This window comes from Amblyomma maculatum, chromosome 9 (assembly GCF_055883805.1).
Source record: "Amblyomma maculatum isolate TAMU_Amacu chromosome 9, ASM5588380v1, whole genome shotgun sequence".
In the NCBI taxonomy this organism is placed as follows: Eukaryota; Metazoa; Arthropoda; class Arachnida; order Ixodida; family Ixodidae; genus Amblyomma; species Amblyomma maculatum.
Window position 1 is genome coordinate 37,326,402 of NC_139352.1, and position 23,572 is coordinate 37,349,973.

The 23,572-nt window shown below is 44.6% G+C and overlaps 1 long non-coding RNA gene across 3 annotated transcripts in view; it reads left to right on the forward strand.

Annotated features, from left to right (window-relative positions):
• LOC146178865 (uncharacterized) overlaps positions 1-23,572 on the forward strand; it is a 92,194-nt gene that overhangs the window by 55,843 nt on the left and 12,779 nt on the right. Inside the window, exons 3-4 of one of the 3 annotated variants that reach the window (XR_014700663.1) lie at positions 17,513-23,368; positions 23,455-23,565. This is a non-coding gene — a long non-coding RNA (uncharacterized LOC146178865). The remainder of the gene's footprint in view (positions 1-17,512; positions 23,369-23,454; positions 23,566-23,572) is intronic. The other 2 variants (XR_014700662.1, XR_014700664.1) reach the window with 2 other exon arrangements.

The window sequence follows — 23,572 nt, forward strand, 5'->3', positions numbered from 1 at the left end:
GTGTCATGCTGTTGCGGCATATTGGGCATTCAAAAAGGAACCTCAACTCCACCGCTAAGCTGTCATCATCTTCAGACGTTGGGCAATTTCGGTTTTATAAATAATGTGAATCAAGCGGCAAGTAGAGAGTGTGATGCGTAACTGTCCATTTGTAATCAACTTAACAATCGACTATCACTGAAGCAAACATGGACAAGGACAGGGTAAAGGTACACAATTCGTTGAAGTGTAAACTATACGTATGGTTACTCTGGACAGCCCCCTATTTAACTGGAAATATACAAGAACAAGTTTGGGTAAAGGAATTAAATATAGTGTTTTAACATCTCCTGCTGCTTCTCTTCCATCGTTTGATAGTGTATTGCAGCAAATACAAATCAAGTAACATTTAAATCCATAGCAAAACACTGCTTACTGACATGACTGCAGTCAATATGTCATGGGGGCAATGCTGGGGTTTAACCAAATGAAAACATAATTAGGAGACCATATTTCCACATTCGTTCAAAGCAAGGCTACATGCAGGCAAAAGAACTCTTGTCAGTATTCACACAAAGATGTTACTGTTTCTCTCGCAAGACGTGAGACAGGGACATACAGTCCGTGACATAATGGGGCATTGATTATGCGTTATCCTCACGAATCAACAAATGTTGTCTAGCTTACTCACGGCTCCACGGCAGATAGGACATGAAGAGTCCCTGTCCCGGCACAAATAACAGAATCTGCCCATTTTGACACTGAGCTGTGGCCTGTGTCATGCTGTTGCGACATAATGAGCACTCAAAAAAGAACCTCAGCTCCACCGTTAAGTTTTTGATCGTCTTCAGAAGTGGGCACTTTCGGTTTCATAATGTGAATCAAGCGGCAAGTAGAGTGTCTGTGATGCATAACTGTCCATTTGTAATCAACAACAATCGACTGTCACTGAAGCAAACTTGGACAAGGATGGCAAAAAGGGACACAATTTGTTGAAATGTAAACTTTACGTATGGCTACTGTGAATGCCCCGCATGTAACGAATAAAGATATAAAAATAAATTTGGTAAAAGGATAAAAAAAACAAGGTTTTCGCCTGTCCTGCTGCTTCTGTTTCATCGTTTGGTACTGTAGTGCAGCAACTACAAACAAAGTAACATTTAAATCCATAGCTAAGCACTGCTTGCAGCTTGCATGACTGCAGCCATTATGTCACATGGGCAGTGTTGGTTTAACTGAATGAAAAAGTAATTAAGAAACCATATGTGGCCATTCATTTAGAGCAAAGCGACATAGAGGTAGAGGCACTCTTGCCAGTATTCACACACAGAGGTGTGACATACTAAATCTACTTACGGTTGCTCTTGCAAGATGTGAGACAGGTGCATGCATTCTGTAACACTATGGTGCATTAGTCGTTGTCCTAATGAATCGGGAAATGTTGTGAAGCTTACTTGCGGGTCCACGGCAGATAGGACATGAGTCCCTATCCCAGCACAAATAGCAGAGAATGTGCCCATTTTGGCTTTGAGCAATGATGGCCTGTGTCATGCTGCTGCGGCATTTTGGGCACTGAAAAAAGAAGCTCAGCTCCATCGCCAAGCTCTCATCTTCAGACATCGGGCGCTTTGGGTCCATAGTGTGAATCAAGCGGTAAATAGAGAGTCTGTGATGCATAACTGTCCATTTGTAATCAACTTCACTATCGTCTGTCACTGAAGTAAACTTGGACAAATACGGCAAAAAGGGGGACACTGTTCGTCGAAGTTAAACTATACGCATGGTTACTCTGGACAGCCCCCTATTTAACTGGAAATATTCAAGAACAAATTTGGGTAAAGGAATTAAAAATAATGTTTTAACCTCTCCTGCTGCTTCTCTTCCATCCTTTGATAGTGTATTGCAGCAAATACAAATCAAGTAACATTTAAATCCATAGCAAAGCACTGCTTAAGGATATGACTGCAGCCAGTTTGTCACAGGGGCAATGTTGGGGTTTAACCAAATGAAAAAGTAATTAGGAGACCATATTTTCACATTCATTCAAAGCAAGGCTACATACAGGCAAAAGAACTTGCCAGCATTCACACAAAGATGTGTGACATATAATTCTACTTACTGTTTCTCTCGCAAGACGTGAGGCAGGGACATACAGTCCGTGACATAATGGGGCATTGATTATGCGTTATCCTCACGAATCAGCAAATGTCTAGCTTACGTGCGGCTCCACGGCAGATAGAACATGAGTCCCTGTACCGACACAAATAACAGAGAATCTGCCCATTTTGACATTGAGCTATGGCCTGTGTCATGCTGTTGCGGCATATTGGGCATTCAAAAAGGAACCTCAACTCCACCGCTAAGCTGTCATCATCTTCAGACGTTGGGCAATTTCGGTTTTATAAATAATGTGAATCAAGCGGCAAGTAGAGAGTGTGATGCGTAACTGTCCATTTGTAATCAACTTAACAATCGACTATCACTGAAGCAAACATGGACAAGGACAGGGTAAAGGTACACAATTCGTTGAAGTGTAAACTATACGTATGGTTACTCTAGACAGCCCCCTATTTAACTGGAAATATACAAGAACAAGTTTGGGTAAAGGAATTAAATATAGTGTTTTAACATCTCCTGCTGCTTCTCTTCCATCGTTTGATAGTGTATTGCAGCAAATACAAATCAAGTAACATTTAAATCCATAGCAAAGCACTGCTTAAGGATATGACTGCAGCCAGTTTGTCACAGGGGCAATGTTGGGGTTTAACCAAATGAAAAAGTAATTAGGAGACCATATTTTCACATTCATTCAAAGCAAGGCTACATACAGGCAAAAGAACTTGCCAGCATTCACACAAAGATGTGTGACATATAATTCTACTTACTGTTTCTCTCGCAAGACGTGAGGCAGGGACATACAGTCCTGACATAATGGGGCATTGATTATGCGTTATCCTCACGAATCAGCAAATGTCTAGCTTACGTGCGGCTCCACGGCAGATAGAACATGAGTCCCTGTACCGACACAAATAACAGAGAATCTGCCCATTTTGACATTGAGCTATGGCCTGTGTCATGCTGTTGCGGCATATTGGGCATTCAAAAAGGAACCTCAACTCCACCGCTAAGCTGTCATCATCTTCAGACGTTGGGCAATTTCGGTTTTATAAATAATGTGAATCAAGCGGCAAGTAGAGAGTGTGATGCGTAACTGTCCATTTGTAATCAACTTAACAATCGACTATCACTGAAGCAAACATGGACAAGGACAGGGTAAAGGTACACAATTCGTTGAAGTGTAAACTATACGTATGGTTACTCTAGACAGCCCCCTATTTAACTGGAAATATACAAGAACAAGTTTGGGTAAAGGAATTAAATATAGTGTTTTAACATCTCCTGCTGCTTCTCTTCCATCGTTTGATAGTGTATTGCAGCAAATACAAATCAAGTAACATTTAAATCCATAGCAAAGCACTGCTTAAGGATATGACTGCAGCCAGTTTGTCACAGGGGCAATGTTGGGGTTTAACCAAATGAAAAAGTAATTAGGAGACCATATTTTCACATTCATTCAAAGCAAGGCTACATACAGGCAAAAGAACTTGCCAGCATTCACACAAAGATGTGTGACATATAATTCTACTTACTGTTTCTCTCGCAAGACGTGAGGCAGGGACATACAGTCCGTGACATAATGGGGCATTGATTATGCGTTATCCTCACGAATCAGCAAATGTCTAGCTTACGTGCGGCTCCACGGCAGATAGAACATGAGTCCCTGTACCGACACAAATAACAGAGAATGTGCCCATTTTGACACTGAGCTATGGCCTGTGTCATGCTGTTGCGACATAATGAGCACTCAAAAAAGAACATCAGCTTCATCGGTAAGTTGTCATGATCTTCAGATGTTGGGAACTTTCGATTTCATAATGTGAATCAAGCGGCCTGTAGAGAGTCTGTGATGCATAACTGTCCATTTGTAATAAACTTCACTATCGTCTGTCACTGTCGATCAAGTGGAAGGAGCCCAGTCGGTGCATCGAAATGAGAAGCACTATACCGCCTACACACCACACACGACCTCACCACACTTTTCACCAGCTGACGGCTGCGCATAATTCAGTACTTCTCTCGAAGCTGCACGACTGCCCCTGGCACCTGCGTGGAGCAGCTGTCGGTGGGCTTGGTGCACCAACAGAGATGAGTGTCGATGCTGCGTGAGAAGCACAATCGGCTGCCGCTCATCGTGCGTTGTGTTTGCTGAGCAGATCCGCCCTTGAATTCTCAATAGCCCGTTTTGATCTGTCCAGAGCGTGAAATCTTTCATGGGTGAATCGGTCGGGAGGCGGTTGCCTTTCTTTGTGCGCTCGAGTTCCTCAGAGAATGCAGACCCATTCCAGGTCGTGGGCCTGGATTTTGCCGGACCCCTTATGGTGAGGGAGAACAGTCGGACGCTGAAGTCATATATTGTGCTGTTGTGACGAGAGCCGTGCATCTTGAACTTGTTGTGGACATGAGTACTGAGCGTCTAATCCAGGCGTTCTGACGATTTTTGTCGCGAAGAGGCTTGTGCCGAATCATTTACTCCGACAATGCTCTTTTGTTTAAACGTGGCTCGAAAGATATGGGCATTTTGTGGAAGCTCCTGCGACACCCTAACACACAGGACCATTTCGCCAATTCAGGCATAGAATGGAAATTATCGCTGAGCGGGCGCCGTGGCGGGGCGGGTTCTACGAGAGGCTAGTCCGTAGCGTGAAAACCGCGCAGAGGAAAACGATCGGACCTCACTGCCTGGACGCTATTGAGCTGTCAACCGTTTTGGCTGAAGTAGAGGCAGTGATAAATTCCAGACCCCTCACGTACACTTACGAGGACCCTAAGGACGGTGCCCCAGTGACACCGGCTAGCTTCTTAACCGGAAGACGCTTAACTGCTCTGCCTTCGCCCGAAACACGAGCCATTGAGACGTCCGCGGCTTTGCTGCGTGCGCTCTGGAAGAAAAGAGGCCAGATATTGAACTTGTTTTGGCAGGCATGGCAGAGAGAATACTTGGGGCAGCTGCTCTCTGCGTACGCCTCTAAGCAGACTAATTCTGCGAATTCTCGAGTTGGAAAGGTTGTTTTGGTCCGAGAGAACCGGTCGCGACTGCTCTGGAAGAGCGGGATCATTGCTGCCATAACTCCTGGGCGCGACGGAAAGGTTCGCTCTTGTGAAGTCAGGATGTCGCAGGGGAAAACGATACGACACTCCATTCAGCTACTGTACCCATTAGAGCTGTTCGAAAACGGAGAATGAGCAAGCTCATTCGGCGGGGCAGTGTTGAAACTTGCGTTTTTTCTCTTTTTTTGATCCCTTTGTGTAAATGTGTTCGCCTGACACTGAACAGGCGCCTTTCAGCAATTTACAGCTCCTCCCCGGGCGACCCTCTGCGGGATGCCATGGGAGAGGGGCCAACGCCGGGACAAGCGGACCGCGGACCCCTCCGACCGGAGGGAAAAAGAATGCGGGCAGACAATGAATGGGGAGCCCCATTGATAAGCATGTGTATTTCCGAGCTCTTGCTCCCCTCTTAAAGATGTTGTATTTGGTTCTCAATTGTTGTTGTAAATAAACGAAGTTATCTTAAAACTACAACAGCCGTAACGATTTGAATCAGTTACAACAGTTACTCTGGACAGCCCCCTATTTACCTGGAAATATACAAGAACAAATTTGGGTAAAGGAATTAAAAATAATGTTTTAACCTCTCCTGCTACTTCTCTTCCATCCTTTAATAGTGTATTGCAGCAAATACAAATCAAGTAACATTTAAATCCATAGCAAAGCACTGCTTACTGACATGACTGCAGCCAATATGTCAAAGGGGCAATGTTGGGGTTTAACCAAATGAAAACAGTAATTAGGAGACCATATTTTCACATTCATTCAAAGCAAGGCTACATACAGGCAAAAGAACTCTTGCCAGTATTCACACAAAGATGTGTGACATATAATTCTACTTACTGTTTCTCTCTCAAGACGTGAGACAGGGACATACAGTCCGTGACATAATGGGGCATTGATTATGAGTTATCCTCACGAATCATCAAATGTTGTCTAGGTTACTCACGGCTCTACGGCAGATAGGACATGAAGAGTACTTGTCCCGGCACAAATAACGAGAATCTGCCCATTTTGACACTGGGTACTCAAAAAAGAACCTCAGCTCCACCGCTAAGCATTTCATAATCTTTAGACGTTGGGCACTTGCGATTTCATAATGTGAATCAAGCGCAAGTAGAGAGTCTGTGATGCATAACTGTCCATTTGTAATTAACTTGACAATCGACTGTCATTGAAGCAAACTTGGACAAGGATGGCAAAAAGGGACACAATTCGTCGAAATGTAAACTTTACGTATGGCTACTCCGAATGCCCCGCATGCAACGATTAAAAATAAAAATAAGTTTTGTAAAACGATATAAAAAATAAGGTTTTAGCCTGTCCTGCTTCTGTTCCATCATTTGGTACTGTAGTGCAGCAACTACAAATAAAGTAACATTTAAATCCATAGCTAAGCACTGCTTGCAGCTTGCATGACTGCAGCCATTATGTCACATGGGCAATGTTGGTTTAACCAAATGAAAAAGTAATTAGGAAACCATATGTGGCCATTCGTTAAAAGCAAAGCGACATAGAGGCAGAGGCACTCTTGCCAGTATTCACACATAGACATACTAAATCGTGTGACATACGTGTGACATACTAAATCTACTTACGGTTGCTCTTGCAAGACGTGATACAGGTGCATGCATTCTGTAACATAAAGGTGCATTATGCGTTTATTTATTTACAGTTAAACCTCGATATAACGAAGTCGTAAAAATCGGCACTTTACTTCGTTATAATGAAATTTCGTTGCATCAAAATTTTGTACCTAGCATGCGGAAACATTACCAAATCACTTGCCAGTTGTAAGCACTCATCCTTTATTTTCTCTGAAAGTAATTAGTGACCTTCTTTTGCGTCTGCTTTGCAATCAGAGATGGCCTCACACTGCGTTCATAGGCCCACAAGGATTGCATTGCATCTTGCTGCCCAATCGAACTCGCGTGGCGCCGCAGAACATCAATTGCGTCAAGCACTTCGCGGCTGCTCGGGGCATCGTCGTCTTCAGCATATATCGCTGCCTGGGTCCTCTGCGTGCTTCCTAGCACATCCTGCACGATGGAGTCGTCGGTAACTTCCTCGGTGGCAATGACGCAAGAGTCTGCGTAGAGGAAGTCTTCCAGAGCGACACCGTCAGGAATGGCCCCGTCACTCTCCAGGCACCTCCATGCTTCTTCAAGGCCGGCTTGATCGCCTTCCTCTCCATCGAACGGAGCCCTTTCATTAGCCTCCGTGCTGTTGTCTTCGGAGGCACTCGCTGCTGCTGCCACGCCGTTCTCAAACCCGGCTTTCCGGAAGCAGTTAATAATTTCCTTTGATGTCGCCTTCCACGATGCGGAAAACATCTCTAAGGCTTAAAAAATATCCACCCTAGTGGCGCGTTTTACGCGGAGATTGAGCAGCAGCTTGTCGATCAACCGGCGATGATACGCACACTTCACGCTGTTGATGACTCCTTGGTCGAGCGGCTGAAGCAGCGACGTGCAGTTCGGTGGAAAAAACCGTAGCTCGACATTGGTAAGCTCTAAGTCGTCGACGTGATGGGTGGAATAATTGTCCACTAAGAGGCACACGCTGCGGCCGCCATTCTTCATATCCTTGTCGAACGCCCGGAGCCAGTCACGGAAGATGTCGCGGGACATCCACGCTTTCGTGTTAGAAGTGTACTCCACTTCCAGCTTCCGAGCGTTTCTGAAGCACTGCGGCTTCTTGCTCTTGCCAATCACAAGTGGCACTCTCTTATCACTGCCATCCATGTTGGCGCACAGCAGAGCAGTTATGCGCAGTTTACTCTGTTTGCCACCATGGCAGCGATCACCTTTCAGTGCTAGCGTCCGATTCGGTAGCAGCTGAAAAAAATCCAGTTTCGTCCGCGTTGTAAACGTCCGATGGCTGGTATCGCGTCAGTATTGCTGGCATTTCCTTCTCCAGCCAACTAGCGGCTTCAGGCGCGTCAGCCGACGTTGACTCCCCGCACAGCAGCCGTCCGACGATCCTGTACCGGGCCTTAAAACGGTGGAGCCAACCATTGCTTGCCTTGAATGAATCCTTCTCGAGCAGGCAACCGAAATCCTTTGCTTTTTGCTGCAAAATTGCGCCACTTACCGGCACATTCTGCGCTCTGGCGTCCATGAATCAGGCGAACACAGCCTTATCTACGTCTTGATACGTAGCAGACTTCAATCGCTTACGTTGGGCGCTCGTTCCACACTTCACTGAGCTGAGGATAGACTCCTTGGCTTTCAAAATTGTTGAAAGCATACTCATGGATATGCTGAATCGAGCCGCTACGTCCTTCTTTTCGCCTTTCGAAACTGCGTCCAGAATCGCCTCTTTTTGCTCAAGCGAAAGGGCTTTCCGCTTGCCACTCATGGCGGCGACGCACACGGGAACAACGCGACAACACGGACAAAGGAGTACGGCGGCGACGGCGGCCGCGCAAGTGCGCAAGCAATCACATGGGTTGGCAGATCCAATGAGAGACGGGCGTGTAAGCTGACGCATGCACAGCAAAGAAGCCTGGGAGGAGTGGGGGTGGGGGGGAGAGGAGTGCGCCGTCGCCGGCGACCGAGCAAAAAAAAAAATAGACGGGCCCGGACGGGGGAAGAGAGAGGGTTGCTCTCTCTCTCTCCCGCTTGCTGGGAGCGAATTCCAAGCGCCCCATGAGGCCCATCCGCGTGGGTTACCCAAGTCACTCACGCTAGCACCGCTTTCCCCGCGGCCGTCATCGTCACGGCGACATTTTCCTTCCGGGTGAATTTTTTTAGGATACGCGACTTCGTTGTAATGAAATTGCAGCAATATTACTTCGTTATGTCAAGGCAAAATATACATGGTTTCCAATGGGGAATAAGTTGAATATGCCTTGTAACTTCGTTATATTGAGGATCTCGTTATATTGAAGTTCGTTATATCGACGTTTAACTATTTGAAGTGCATTTCATTTTTTTACACTTCAGGAAGGAGGCCTGACGTGGGCCTTCCTCCCTGGGGGAAGCAAATTGCATTTGGCACATGTATACAAAACAAGCAAATACAATATGTGTTGCGGTCATCATGACATCAGTTTCCACAAGCACATGAAACAAAATCCATTACAAAAATAACAATACCTGAACCTAAGGTGTTCTGAATAAATAAGAAAAAAAAAACATGAAACCATCACAAGCCACGATTGCTGGTACAGCAATCTACGATGAACATACAAGAACGAAAAACTGTACAGAGCATGTTACAGTAAATTAAGATTTCTTGAAAAGAAGCAATGATGAAATACAGAAAGTTATGGAAGGAAAGAAAGAAAAAGAATCATGTTCACTGATATGAATACACAGTATATCACAAGATGTACCGAAACGTCATGCAGTCAGCAGTGCAATCACCTTTCTCTTGTAAATGTTTTTACTTTTACATTGGTACAAGAGGTCATGGATATTTCTGTTTTCATTTAAAAGGGCAGTCATTTGATATTTAATCGTTTTAAACCCGTAATTCGTTCTTGTTTTTAGTGTTCTTATTTCCATATGCCGAAGGTGATATGGATTTTGAGGTAGTTTTGGCGTTACAAAAAACTGAGGTTCAGAATGAATTGTAGTATACGTTTCAAGCGCTAGCCGAAGAGTTTTTAACTGAAAAATGGTTAATAGCCCTAAGCTGTTCCACCACTGGTCCGTGCTTTCTAAGTAAGCTAGGCTAGCAGTTGCTCTAATGGCCTTTTTCTGTAGCAGAAACAAAGCATTTAAATTAGCCTGTGTTGTATCGCTCCATATGAGCAGACAATAGTGAAGATGCGATTGAATTAAACTGAAATAAAGTTGTTATTTTAGCCATATTGGTAATAGAAGCCTAAGTTTAGAAGGCCCACAGATCGCGAAATCTTTTTTCTTACTTGATTAATATAGTCAGTCCACAGCAGGTATTCATTAAATATAACTCCAAGAAATTTTATTGACTTAATACGCTGCATAACGTTTGAATTGTATAGTATAGTTGGCTCATCTCCTATGACTTTATTTTTAGCTCTGAATATTACATACTTCGTCTTCGTGATGTTTAATTCTAACCTATTGGCCCGCAACCATAATGAGAGATTTTCTAACCAGATATTTGCTTTACTCTCTATAGTTTGTAAACTCGCGTCAGTAAAGAAAATATTTGTCGTCGGCGTATAAAACTGTTTCGGAGCAAGGAGGGATATTAATAATATCGTTTATGTGAACTAGGAATAGAATGGGACCCAGTATTGAGCGCTGTGGCACACCGGTGCGTATAAGGCCGTAGCTGGAAGGTATGTCGATCATTGTAAATTGCACTCTGGATGACAAGTAGCTCTCAAGAAGACAGGGCTGAGCCTCGTACCCCGTAGAATTCAAGTTTGCGTAGTAAAATTTCGTGACAGACTGAGTCGAAAGCTTTTCTAAAGTCTAAAAATAGCCCAAGTGTAAACATTCTGTTTTCGATGTTATAGATTATTTTGTCTTTTATGAGAAGTAAAGCTTTTTCCATAGATTTGTCCTTCTGAAATCCAAACTGTTCTTTGGCAATAGCTGGTCTTAGGGAGGTACGAAATAAGGCGGGTGTTGATAACTTGTTCGGCAATTTTCGCGAAGACAGGCAGAACGGATATTGGGCGATAATTATTATTATCAGTATAGCTTCCTGTCTTATGTATCACGCACACTCTCGCAATCTTTAATTTCTCTAGAAACTTGCCTTCTTTGAGCATTTGGTTGCATATATGTGACAGCAAAGGTGCGATAATATCGGATACAGCTTTCACTACCTCACCCTTAATGTTATCAGCACCAACGGAACAATTATTTTTTAGACACATCATATACCTAGAAATTTCGGCTGTTGTTGGGGAGAGAAGCATTGAACATTTTGGACTGACTTGAAGAAATGACATTGGATCAGTGCACGTCGTTTGTGCAGCCTGATTTTCACCAACCGTCAAGAAGTGTTCGTTGAACATGTCTGATAAGGGACGACCTCTGAGGTGGACGCCATCTACCACAATTTCTACTGGAGTTGGTTGAGATCGTTTAGATATTAAATTGTTGTATGACCTCCATATTTGATTTGGGGCATGTTTATTAGCAAACACTTCTGCGTAATGTTCCTGTTTTGCGGTTTTCAAATCGGTGTTGAGTTTATTCCTTACAGTTTTATACAGTTTCAGTATATTCATGTCCCTACACTTTAAAAAATCAGCAAAGAGATTGTGTTTCTGCCTTATTCTTTTGTACAGCTCTTTTGTGACCCACGGCTTTTTAGACTTTGTATTTAGAGCTGCGAACAAGAGGAAAGGCGGCGTTATAGGCATTTTGAAATTTTTCTTCAAAGACATCGTAAGAGCGACTAGGATCCATTTCATTAAAAACATTTGACCAGTCCACTTCTGAGATCATGCGTCGAAAACAATTTATTGTTTTGCCATTAATTTTTCAATAAAAATAATTAACTGGGTTTCTAGAAAAAGTTTTCCTCGAATGGGGCAGAAAAATAAAAAATGGAAGATGGTCACTGACGTCGTATGCCGTCACACCCGACTTAACATCGTTTGGTAAAAAGTCAGTGAAGCATAAATCAAGAGCAGTACCAGTACTTGCGGTGATTCTTGTAGGCAGGTTTATAACCATTGTGCAACTGTAGGTGGACATAATAGCAATAAAATTCTTAGATACAGTACTCTCAGTTAATATATCGATGTTAAAATCGCCCAGGACGACAACAGATTGGCTATGTCCTGTAAGCGAGTGAAGTACATTGTCGAGGTAAGAAAAAAACCGTTCAACGTTCCCAGACGGTGGTTGGTAAACGACAATTATAACATCACAAGATTCTGCAACAAGTACTTCAAAACCATAATCAACAACGGAAAATGTCTGTAGACAGGCATGTGATACACCATCACGAAAATAGACACCTCCGCCTTTTTTGCTGTCTCTGAACAAAGACACATCAGAATAGTTTTCAAATTGAACAACAAGGGAATCAGCGAACCACGTTTGTGTAAATGCTAAAACATCAAATTTATGGGCAAGTGAATTGAGATAAGTGTCAACGGCGTCTCCTTTATTTCGAAGACTTTGCGAGTTTAAGCAAAATAAAGAAAATGTCTTATTTGGGTGGGAAGGTAATGCCATTACTGTGCTGTTAAAATCATCTATCGCTTAATAGCTGTAGTTTTCTGAAAGTGCTCCATAGTCCATACTGCCAGAAAAATAATTAACTGGGTTTCTAGAAAAAGTTTTCCTCGAATGGGGCAGAAAAATAAAAAATGGAAGATGGTCACTGACGTCGTATGCCGTCACACCCGACTTAACATCGTTTGGTAAAAAGTCAGTGAAGCATAAATCAAGAGCAGTACCAGTACTTGCGGTGATTCTTGTAGGCAGGTTTATAACCATTGTGCAACTGAAGCAGAAGAAACTCAATGGATTAAGTTTCACTCCAATTCATCGCTTTCAGCCCGAGTCGTTTCCTTGATGTTGCACAAATCTGCCTCACATGCAATGCGCAAAATGGGTTCTCCGGGGCCCTTGCGGACCATCACCTTTCCGTTCTTCTGCCATGTGAAGCGATAACCCATTTGCTTTGCCCTTTACCAGCCACAAAAGATGCTTGTTTCGTCGGGTAAGGTTATCGTAGAAGCGGATATCTGAACCACTATCGAAGACTTGCCTACCCTTGTCCTTCCAGTTATCTTGTTTTCCTAGAAACGAACCTTACAAGGATGGGAAGCCTCACGCCCCTTTTTTGCAGAAAGACGGTGGATGCCGTCAATATCGTCCTCGTCAACAGAGACCAAGGGAAGCAGCCAGCTCATTGATTTTAGACGAGGTTTTCATTTTCTTCCGATTTGAGCCCATGCATCTCGAGATTCTGCCGTCTGCCATACTGTTCAAGTTCGTTAACTTGATCCTTTAAATCTAATATCACCTTCGAACTGCCGGAGCCTTCGACTGCTGCAAGACGTGCCTTGATGTCTGTTAGTTCACGGTCCTGCTTGGTTTGACGCTGGAGCACTTCTTCATACTTATCAGACATGAGTCCAATAGACTCTTGTACATCAGTTACTATTCGCTTCAACTCGGGAAGTGCATTCATCATCTCAACTAAAGGCATCAGAAGGCATAGTTTTTTTTGCATATCTGATACGATAGCCATTAGTCCCTGTTAGGAGAACTCCTGCTGTTCGTTATTTGTATAGCTATTCACCGGGGAGGAGTCATCTGAACAACTGTTTGCTAGACTGCCGCGCAGTGCGCTCTGACGCCACTACACATGTCCGACATTTCCACTTCGTAATGCTGCTATCAGCCTTTTTATTTTTGTAGACTTTGGCTGTTAGACCTGAACATGCTTTTCCGATGTGGCAGTTGAATTCACACGTTGCACAGGTTACAAATGGGTCCTTGGGCGGGATAGCAGCATGGCAAGAAAGACACAGGTCAGGGTCCTCTAGTCCCGTAGGGTTAAACATAGCTATCACTAAGCAGTTGCACCCGGCAGCAGCAGCAGATGCAAACAAAATAAATAATAAAAGAAGCAAAGCCACCAACCTGCGAAGTGGAAGAAATGCGTCAGGTACTTTTCAAGACGAGCGTCGTCGAAGTGCTACTGCTGCTACTGCCGAATGCAAATGCGGAGCAGTGCTTCCCAGTATCGCCGAAGAAACCTCGGTAGTTCAAACATCGTAGCTGGGGCCAATGGGAGCAATCCAGATACAGTAGATGTTAGACGCAGATATGATCAGCAATCTTGGTAACCCTGCTCCGGCGTCAGCAGGAAATTTTTCAGGCGCAGCAAAGCCGTAGTGGAGCCATGCGTCAAGGGTTGAGCTCGAGCGGAGGCCCAGCCGTAAAACTGCGAAGTGGAAGAAATGCGTCAGGCACTTTTCAAGACAAGCGTCGTCGAAGTGCTACTGCTGCTACTGCCGAATGCAAATGCGGAGCGGTGCTTCCCAGTATCGCCGAAGAAACCTCGGTAGTTCAAACGTCGTAGCTGGGGCCAATGGGAGCAATCCAGATACGGTAGATGTTAAACGCAGATATGATCAGCAATCTTGGTAACCCTGCTCCGGCGTCGGCAGGAAATTTTTCAGGCGCAGCACAGCCGTAGTGGAGCCATGCGTCAAGGGTTGAGCTCGAGCGGAGGCCCAGCCGTAAAACTGCGAAGTGGAAGAAATGCGTCAGGCACTTTTCAAGACAAGCGTCGTCGAAGTGCTACTGTTGCTACTGCCGAATGTTGTCCTCATGAATTGGGAAATATTGTGAAGGTTACTCGCGGGTCCACGGCAGATAGGACACGAGTCCCTGTCCTGGCACAAATAGCAGATAATGTGCCCATTTTGGCCTTGAGCAATGCTGGCCTGTGTCATGCTGTTGCGGCATTCTGGGCACTCAGAAAAGAAGCTCAGCTCCATCGCCAAACTCTCATCTTCAGACCTCGGGCGCTTTAGGTTCATAGTGTGAAGCAAACTGCAAGTAGAGAGCCTGTGATGCATAAATGTCCATGTGTAAACAACTTACTATCGTATGTCACTTAAGCAAACTCGGACAAGTACAGCAAAAAGGGGGACACAGTTCGTCGAAGTTTAAACTATACGTATGGTTACTCTGGACGGCCCGCTATTTAACTGAGAAATATACAAGAACAAATTTGGGTAAAGGAATTAAAAATAGTGTTTTAACCTCTCCTGCTGGTTCTCTTCCATCCTTTGATAGTGTATTGCAGCGAATACAAATCAAGTAACGTTTAAATTCATAGCAAAGCACTGCTTACTGACATGACAGCAGCCAATATGTCACAGGGGCAATGTTGAGGTTTAACCCAATGAAAAACTAATTAGGAGACCATATTTCCACATTCATTCAAAGCAAGGCTATATACAGGCAAAAGAACTCTTGCTAGTATTCACACAAAGATGTGTGACATATAATTCTACTTACTGTTTCTCTCGCAAGACGTGAGGCAGGGACATACACTCCGTGACATAATGGGGCATTGATTATGCGTTATCCTCACGAATCAGCAAATGTCTAGCTTACTCGCGGCTCCACGGCAGATAGAACATGAGTCCCTGTACCGGCACAAATAACAGAGAATGTGCCCATTTTGACACTGAGCTATGGCCTCTGTCATGCCGCAGGCAGCACCAGCCATTGGCCCAATATTGGGGATTGATTGGGTGATTACTGGCCCACAAATGGCCCAATGGTGCCAATGACCTGCCAATAATGTGCAGCCGTGCTGTAATATAATCATTATTGTCCCAGTGAACTTCTCCCATATCCGTTATTGGTATTTACCGGCTAAACGCGGTCAATAATGCCCATGCATATAGAACAGCTTGCCATTATTGTATACACAGTGAGACAACCTAGTCATTATTGGCCAACCAGCTACAATGGTTTGCCAATATCTTCCACACCATGGTATAACCTGGTAAATATTGACCGGTCAATAACAACGGTTTCTCAATATTGAATTTATCTAGGCATACAGGGGTCAATAATGTCCAACCAACTTTAGCGGCTTCCTAATATTGTAATATCTAGGTTTCTACTGGTCGATATTGTCTAATGAGCCTTGATGGCTGACCAGCATTGCACATATCATGGCATAGGTTGGGCAATAATGTTCTGCCAATATGGCTGTCTTGTGAACATTGAATATATATTGGCATGCATTGGTCAATATTGTTCTGACAGTCATACTGGCATGCCAACAATGTATACAGATCGGCTTTTAGTGGTCAATATTGTTTGATGGACTGTGATGGCTAACCAGCATTGGACATATGGCATAGCTTGGTTAATATTGTCCGGCCATTATGGTTGTCTTGTTAACATTGAATATATCTTGGCATGCATTGGTCAATATTGCCCCACCAGCTTTGGTGGCATCCCAACATTGCATATATCTTGGTTTATAGTGGTCAATATTGTGTAATGAGCTTTGATGGTTGGCCAGCATTGCACATATAATGGCATAAATTGGTTAATATCGTCCGGCCATTATGGTTGTCCTGTCAGCTATAAATAGGTCTTGTCATATATTGCTCAATAGTGACCCGCCTGTCATGGCGGCCTGCCAACAATGTATACATATTGCATTATATTGTTCAATATTGTTCGATGGACTGTGATGGCTAACCAGCATTGCATCCTTATGGCATAGGTTGGGCAATAATGTTCTGCCAATATGAATGGCTTGTCAACATGAAATATATCTTGACATAGATTGGTCAATATTGTCCCATCAGATTTGGTGACAAGTGGGAGGCTTAGCATGGAACAGACAAGGACAGGAGAGGCACACAGGACGAGCGCTAACTTACAACTGAAAATTGGAAGGGAAAAAGTACGAACTCGAAAAATATGTGCGCATGCTCTATAAAGCCCTGAATTTGCATGACCGGAAAGATAATTCAAGATAATCTAGGGCCACCCAAAGGCAGATAAAACAGAAGAAATAGAGACGAAATACCGGAAGCATACAAAAAACTTACACAGCATTTAAAAACGATGCTTCCTTTTTCAACAGAACAACTGACGTTTCACTTACGCACTTATCGGTTCCTAATCTATGGATGAATGACGCCTCAAGAAGCTCTTGCTAATTGCACCTTAGACCGACCAAGAACTTTTGTTTGCCCGAAAAGTGGATGGCATTTGCAACTTAAACAATGCCTAGGCAGGTTATTAGATTGGGACGATTTAAACGATGCAGCATGTTCCCTTAAGTGCTCATTTAAACATCGGCCAGTCTGGCCTATATAGGCGCGGCCACAGCTTAGAGGGACTTCATACCCAACACCCACTTTACAGGCAACGAACTTAGTACATGCTTTGCACTACATGCCGGTTTCTGGTGGCTTAGGCTCGTCAGAGCGCACAGACTAGACAGTTTTCGAGGTGCCGTGGAAACGTCTACATCGAACTTTCCCGCTATTCTCTTTAGGTTGTGCGTTACGCGGTGAACGTAAGGCACCACCACGTATTTCTTTTTCTGTCTAATGGCAGTGCTTAGTGCAGGTTCGCTCTTTTGATACTTCCATAGCGTTTTATCTGCCTTTGGGTGGCCCTAGATTATCTTGAATTATCTTTCCAGTCATGCAAATTCAGGGCTTTTAGAGCATGCGCACATATTTTTCCTCGAGTTCGTACTTTTTTCCTTCCAATTTTCAGTTGTAAGTTAGCGCTCGTCCTGTGTGCCTCTCCTGTCTGTCTGTGGCCATGGTTTGCTTAGTCCGTCTGCGCCTCTCATTGAGTACACTGTCAGCGTGCGCCTTCGTGGAACTCGTGCATGCACCGCAAGCTGCGTTGTAAGGCTCACAGGCGATTGCTTCATTTTTTTAACATCACAGCAGTCGCTGCTAGCACCATGCTCTGCTCGAAATGCCAACATGTTGCTGCGTGCCCTTCTGCAGCCAGCGCACCATCGTAAACGCGCACGGAAACAAGGTATGTATATGCGTGTGTATGCGACCGCTCGTTAGCAATCCTAATCACCTTTACAAGTGTCACTTCCATCCTATCAAGCATTACTGCACACCCCTCTGACTGGGAGCTAGATCACAGAACGTGATATCACCTAAGAAGGTTGCTTTGCATGCTATCGAGCCTTGTGAACTTGAAGGTATATATATAAGCTTATGCTATGGGAGAACGAGCAATGCATGTATAACGAACGCTATAGTTCAAATAGGTTCGTTGAAACGTTTTGTACGTAGACTGCATTCACCAATCTGTATTTCACTTGCGACAAGGGCACGATTACTGAAACTACTTTTCACTGTCGTACGAAATGGTAGTGCTTGGTTCAGAGAGCAAAGCGGTTGTCTAGTGCTCCCAAGCTGCATGTTTCATGCTGCAAAAGCGGCCGCCAAACCCGCGGCGTCTTGTAAAGCAGGAAACGATGACATCCCACTAGTGTGCCGTAATATGCTCACGTCTACCCCGTTTTGAAAGATGTTATCGAGTGACGATACGTCCGATGTCTGGTCCGCGTTGGGAGCGCGCAGCTCAGGTTTGCATTCTGTGCCAAAAATGCCAGCGCGGCCGATAAACTAACGAAGCTTGCGTTTCAATTTTGTGTGCTTTGTCGAGTCGCCCGATACTTTGCTGATTTACAGCCACCTGAAATTCAGCAGTGTAAGTATGCAGATTTCTTGTTTATTCCCTCTGCCAGATAGTAGACATAGGTATTTGAAGCCTTAACCTCATATGCTAGCGCTGACATATGGGAAGCTTCGGTAAAGAGGAACTCGACTACAACGAAAAGTAATTTGAAAATTCAACTCCCATTACTGCGCAGTGCTCGTGCTTGGTGCAACTGGCTGTGTTCATAAATTACATTTATCATATGGTTATAAAAAAAAATAGGGGGGCACTTAAGCTCCCCTGTTAGAGTATGACAAGATAGCGTCTCTCTTTCACACACACACGGACGATGTTTTCTTTCTTGTTTTAATTTTTATTCATTTATTTCTTTGTTTCTTCTATCATTTCTCTTTTTGTTCTTTTTTATTTTATATTTTATACAGCAATACTCAGCATCAGCAAACATTGGCATCCACAGCTATAATGTGCTTGTTGACACACCCGTTTCTTATTCATGCAGGTGTCCTTCCTAAGCTTCCCAAGCAACCCTGCTTTGAGAAAGAAGTGGATCGTTGCAATACGCAGAAATGTGGGGAAAGACTTCACAATAATACATCACACCAAAGTGTGTTCTAAACACTTCACAGATGATTTCTACCCGAGGTATGCGTCAGGGATGAAATGACTAAAGGAGAATGCTGTGCCAAGTTTATTTAGCTTTCTAACCAATGCCGCCAAGAAACAAAGAAAGCCACCAAAAGAGCGCCATACCGTGACCTCAGCAACCCACTTAGATGAGCAAGAGGAACAGGATGTGCCAGACAATATATTGCAGTGTGATACAGCATCGCAGGATGACCCTGATGAAGCACTTGAATCTAGTGGGGCTCATAGCACTGGCACACTTAGTGCTTCTTATACAGAAAACTGCATGCTGCAGCACAGGTCGACTGTCTGAAACTTCGACTGCCTTGGCCAAAGAAAAGCTGAGGTGTATGAAAAGATAATAAAGGAGCTTGAACTACAGCTCTCTTCAGTGCAGGGAGAGCTGAGGTCATCAAAAGAAAAAAATGCTAGTGTTGAAGTGCAGCTGCAGCAGGCTAAGGAACAAGAAAAAGAACTGAAGCTTGTCAAAGAAACATTGTTTCGAGTCAGTAGGGCGCTTGAGCTGGCTAAAGAAAGATCGCAGGAGTTAGAGAAAAAATCTGTCCAGCGGTTCATGCACAACGACGACATGCACTTCTATACAGGCTTGCCATCATACACTATGTTTAAAACAATTTTGGAATTCTTGAACCCTGGTGATAACGGAGAGAACATAAGGATGTGGTCTGCACAACAGTCACAGCCTGCACAGCTATCAACACCATCCAGAATGGGCAGGCCTAAGAGCCTCACAGTGGAAAATGAATTTTTTTATTCCTTGTGAGGCTGCGCCTAGGACTTCTTGAGTAGGACTTAGCTGACAGGTTCTGCATTTCAATCGCCACAGTGTCAAGAATTTGCATCACGTGGACAAGTTACAGTTTCTTACACCTAACTCGCATGCCTCTGTGGCTGTCGAAAAGAGAAGTTCAAGAGGAGATGCCTTCAGTTTTCAAAGCAAAGCATGGTTCCACAAGAATCATTCTGGATGCTACAGAAATCAGGTGTCAGTCAGCTAGTTCACTAGCCCTACAATCGGCAACATTTTCCACATACAAATCGACGAATACATTCAAAGGCCTTATAGGAATTTCACCTGATGGCACAGTCACCTTTGTGTCCAACCTTTTTCCAGGATCGATTTCTGACAAGGAATGCGTTCGACAGAGTGGATTCTTAACCCTTCCTTTTGACCAAGGTGACGTCATGGCGGACAAAGGATTTAGGATCAACGATTTGCTTGCAGACATTGGAGTAGGACTGAACACTCCGCCTTTTCTTACAAGGAACCAATTCAACGAAGAGGAGGTACAAGAAACCCAGGAAATTGCATCTCTGCGCATACACGTAGAAAGGCGCATTCAGCGCATAAAAAACTTTCATATACAGTCGCCGACCGTTTTTTCGGACTTGAAGGGACCCGAAAAATGGTCCGAATAATCGAACAGTCCGAAAAATCCGTGAAGCACAAAAAATCACTTTATTCAGAGGAAATCGGCTTAAAAAAGTCGCCGATTTTACCTTGCGGCAAATTTCTTTTGCTGGCGACGATTTGCGCTTGTATTTGCGCCAAAGTTGTCGTTTCGCTGTACACGCTAGACAGCAAGTTCACAGCGTTCGTAATTTGTGCAAGCGATGGCTGTGGTAGGCCGCCCGAGTCGTCGTCGGAGTCCGACTCGTCTTCAGGTTGAAGAACCTGGCGTACAAGTTCGTCGTCCGTGAGGTCCGCACACATATCGAGGCCGTCGTCCACTTCAACAAACTCGCGGAACGTGGAGCCCGTTGGAATGTCCATTCCGTTCCCGCGAAGGTCAACGATGAGGTCTTCGCCACTGTCTGCAGTCAAATTCTCAGAATCGTTGCAGTCTTCTACGTCATCGACTTCATCGGCGGAGAATCCAGCGTGCCTGAAGCAATTGTTTCCGCTCTCACTGCCTTCCACGCGTCAGCCAGCATGCTAACCGCCGCAAAAAGATCCGTGGCGTACTTCTTCCCGTTGTCAAAACAAAGGACTGTGTGCCGCAGAAGACGGGTCCGATAATGCACCTTAAGGTTTTTGATCACCCCCTGGTCCATTGGTTGGAGCACGCTGGTGGTGTTTGGTGGCAGGTATTCGAGCCGAATGGCTTTCAGGTTGTCGAAGGTGCCGTGAGCCGCGCAGTTATCAACAAAAATAATAACTTGTCGCCCCTGCCGTTTGAAACTTCGGTCGAGTCGACGCACGTAATCTTCAAACAAAGCATGAGTGATCCATGCCTTGGAGTTGCTGCAGTACCTCACGGGAAGGTTCTTCGCGCCCTTAAAACACCTAGGATTTTTGGATTTGCCTATCACAAGAAGTGGCAGCTTCTCAGTGCCAGTGGCATTTGCACCTACCATTACTGTTATCCTTTCCTTGCTGTGGCGGCCCCCTGAACAGGAGTCACCCGAAAAAGAGAGGGTGCGGTCAGGCAACATCTTGAAGAGGCCGGTCTCGTCACAGTTGAAGGTGTCCTCCGGGCTGTACTGGCTCAACAAGGGCTTCAACTTCGTCTGACGGTAGTCTGCTACCGTGGCTGGGTTGGCGGCTCCGCTCTCCCCGCACATCTTCTTAAAAGACACACCATGTCTCTTCTTGAAACCGCGGAGCCATCCGTCCGTGAACTTGAATTTTTCAATTCTCATTTTCACGGCCAGGGTCTCTGCCTTTTCCTTCAACGTGTCGCCCAACACTGGAAGGTTTTTTTTCGCTAAAGCAGCTTTAAGCCAGAGTAGCAAGGCCTTCTCCAATTCGGGGTGGTCGCCTTTCCTGTCGTTCTTTTGGCTGCTGCTGTGGGACGCCTCAAAGGCGGAAAAAATCTCCTTATTTTTCACGTAATCCGAAATAGTTTGCTTCGACAGTGCGAACTCCTTGGCCACGTCAGCTTGCGTTCGCCCACTCAGCACTAGCTTTATGATCGCTGCCTTTTTCTCAAGGGTCATGGTAGAATAGCTCCCACGCTTCTTTGACGGACCTGGCAGCACCAGCGGGGCCATGTCCACAGCCCGAGTGCGCACCACACCGCTCGTCAAACACGCAAAAATGAGGCACTTTTCGTTCAGAGCGGTGGAACCGCCGGACGCAATCACAAAACGGCCAAAGGATTGACGGCGCGCCACTCGGTTGACGCGGTCGGAGAAACTCGTGTGACAACACGGCGGACGTATGAGACAAAGCACAAAGAGATAGCTGCCCGCGTCAGCGTTGGCGACAAAAGCAGGTTGACGGCGATGACAATCCGACTGCCACCTCGAAGTGGCAGAGATTGCAGGGGCCTCTCCTGGCAAAAATGGGGCACCGAAACCATGTCAAGCCAATCCAACTGCAGAGCCAATCCACCTCAATCCAAGATGGCGCTTGTTGCGCCGGCGAAAAGCCGATAAGATGGCAGATTTTGGCCTGCAGGGGACTGAAATTAGTCCGAAAAATCGAACTTTCGGACTTTTAAAGTCCGAAATATCCGTCGCGAATATGTATGCGCTTCTATGGGTTGACTGACGGTGCCTCACTGAAGTCCGAAATATCCTACAAGTCCGAATTATTGGAGTCCGAATTACTCGTCGGCTACTGTATTTGACAGGCCAATTTCCACTCTTTGGGACCAGTCATAAATAAAATGTGGGTAGTGTGTACACTTCTGACCAATTTTCAGTCTCCCCTTGTGCGTGATGCTGATGAACCTGAAAATGGACACACAGTCGTGTTCTTAGGCAGATGCTTAATTAATGAACATGGCCGACAGCATTCATAGGATTTATTAAAGGAAAATTGCATTTTGTGGAATCATTAGTATTTAATGTATTATTTATCAACACACAAAGCAAAATGTTTTCCATTTGGTTTATGGTGAACATGAAAATCAGTTTAGTTTTATTAGCAAGCATGTATAAACAGTATTTCATTTGCACATGATTGCTTATTATGCAACTTTTCAACAACAAAAATTGTAAATTGCCAGCCTTAATAGTGTTTCATTTAATTTTGCACGCATTGTGAGGAACAAAAAATGTAAGAAAGCCCTGAACCTTAGCAATGTTTTCCCTAACATTGTATGTCAGGAACACAAAATTAACAGTGGTTAGCCTTGCATGTTTCATTAAACACTACTTTTCACTGATAGTACCACTTTGTCCAGAACAAAAAATGCATAGATCTAGCTTCTAGCTTTAGTATCATAGCTTACAGGGTATAAAGAAGAAAATAAATACTCAGAAAGCTGGCTGTTTTGAAGCCAGATATGGTAACAGTACAGAAAAAAAAGTATTAAGCTTAGGCATAGCATCCGCCCAGTCTTCTTCAGAAAATCTGATACGCTCCACAATCATGAACTTCTCTGAAAACACAACAAAATCAGTCCAGCGGAGTCCTGAAACAGCCATTTGCCCAAGTACTTGGTAGTAGTACTGGTGGCTGCGGTCTAGCCTGAAGACACCCTCCTCACCCTGTTTCATATAGAGTGAGTCTCCTATTTCTTCTAGGGCCTTGCCCTTTAAGCTGTATGGGCACTTCACTTCTAAAAGGCCATGCTTTGGTTCTTTACAGGGGTCAAAGGTGACCCGGTCAGGTGACGCTCCCAACCATGGACAAGATGGGTCCACCAGCAGTCCACACCTAAAAGCCTCCACGTCACGGCTTCTTGTTCTCATGATGCAGGTGTGTC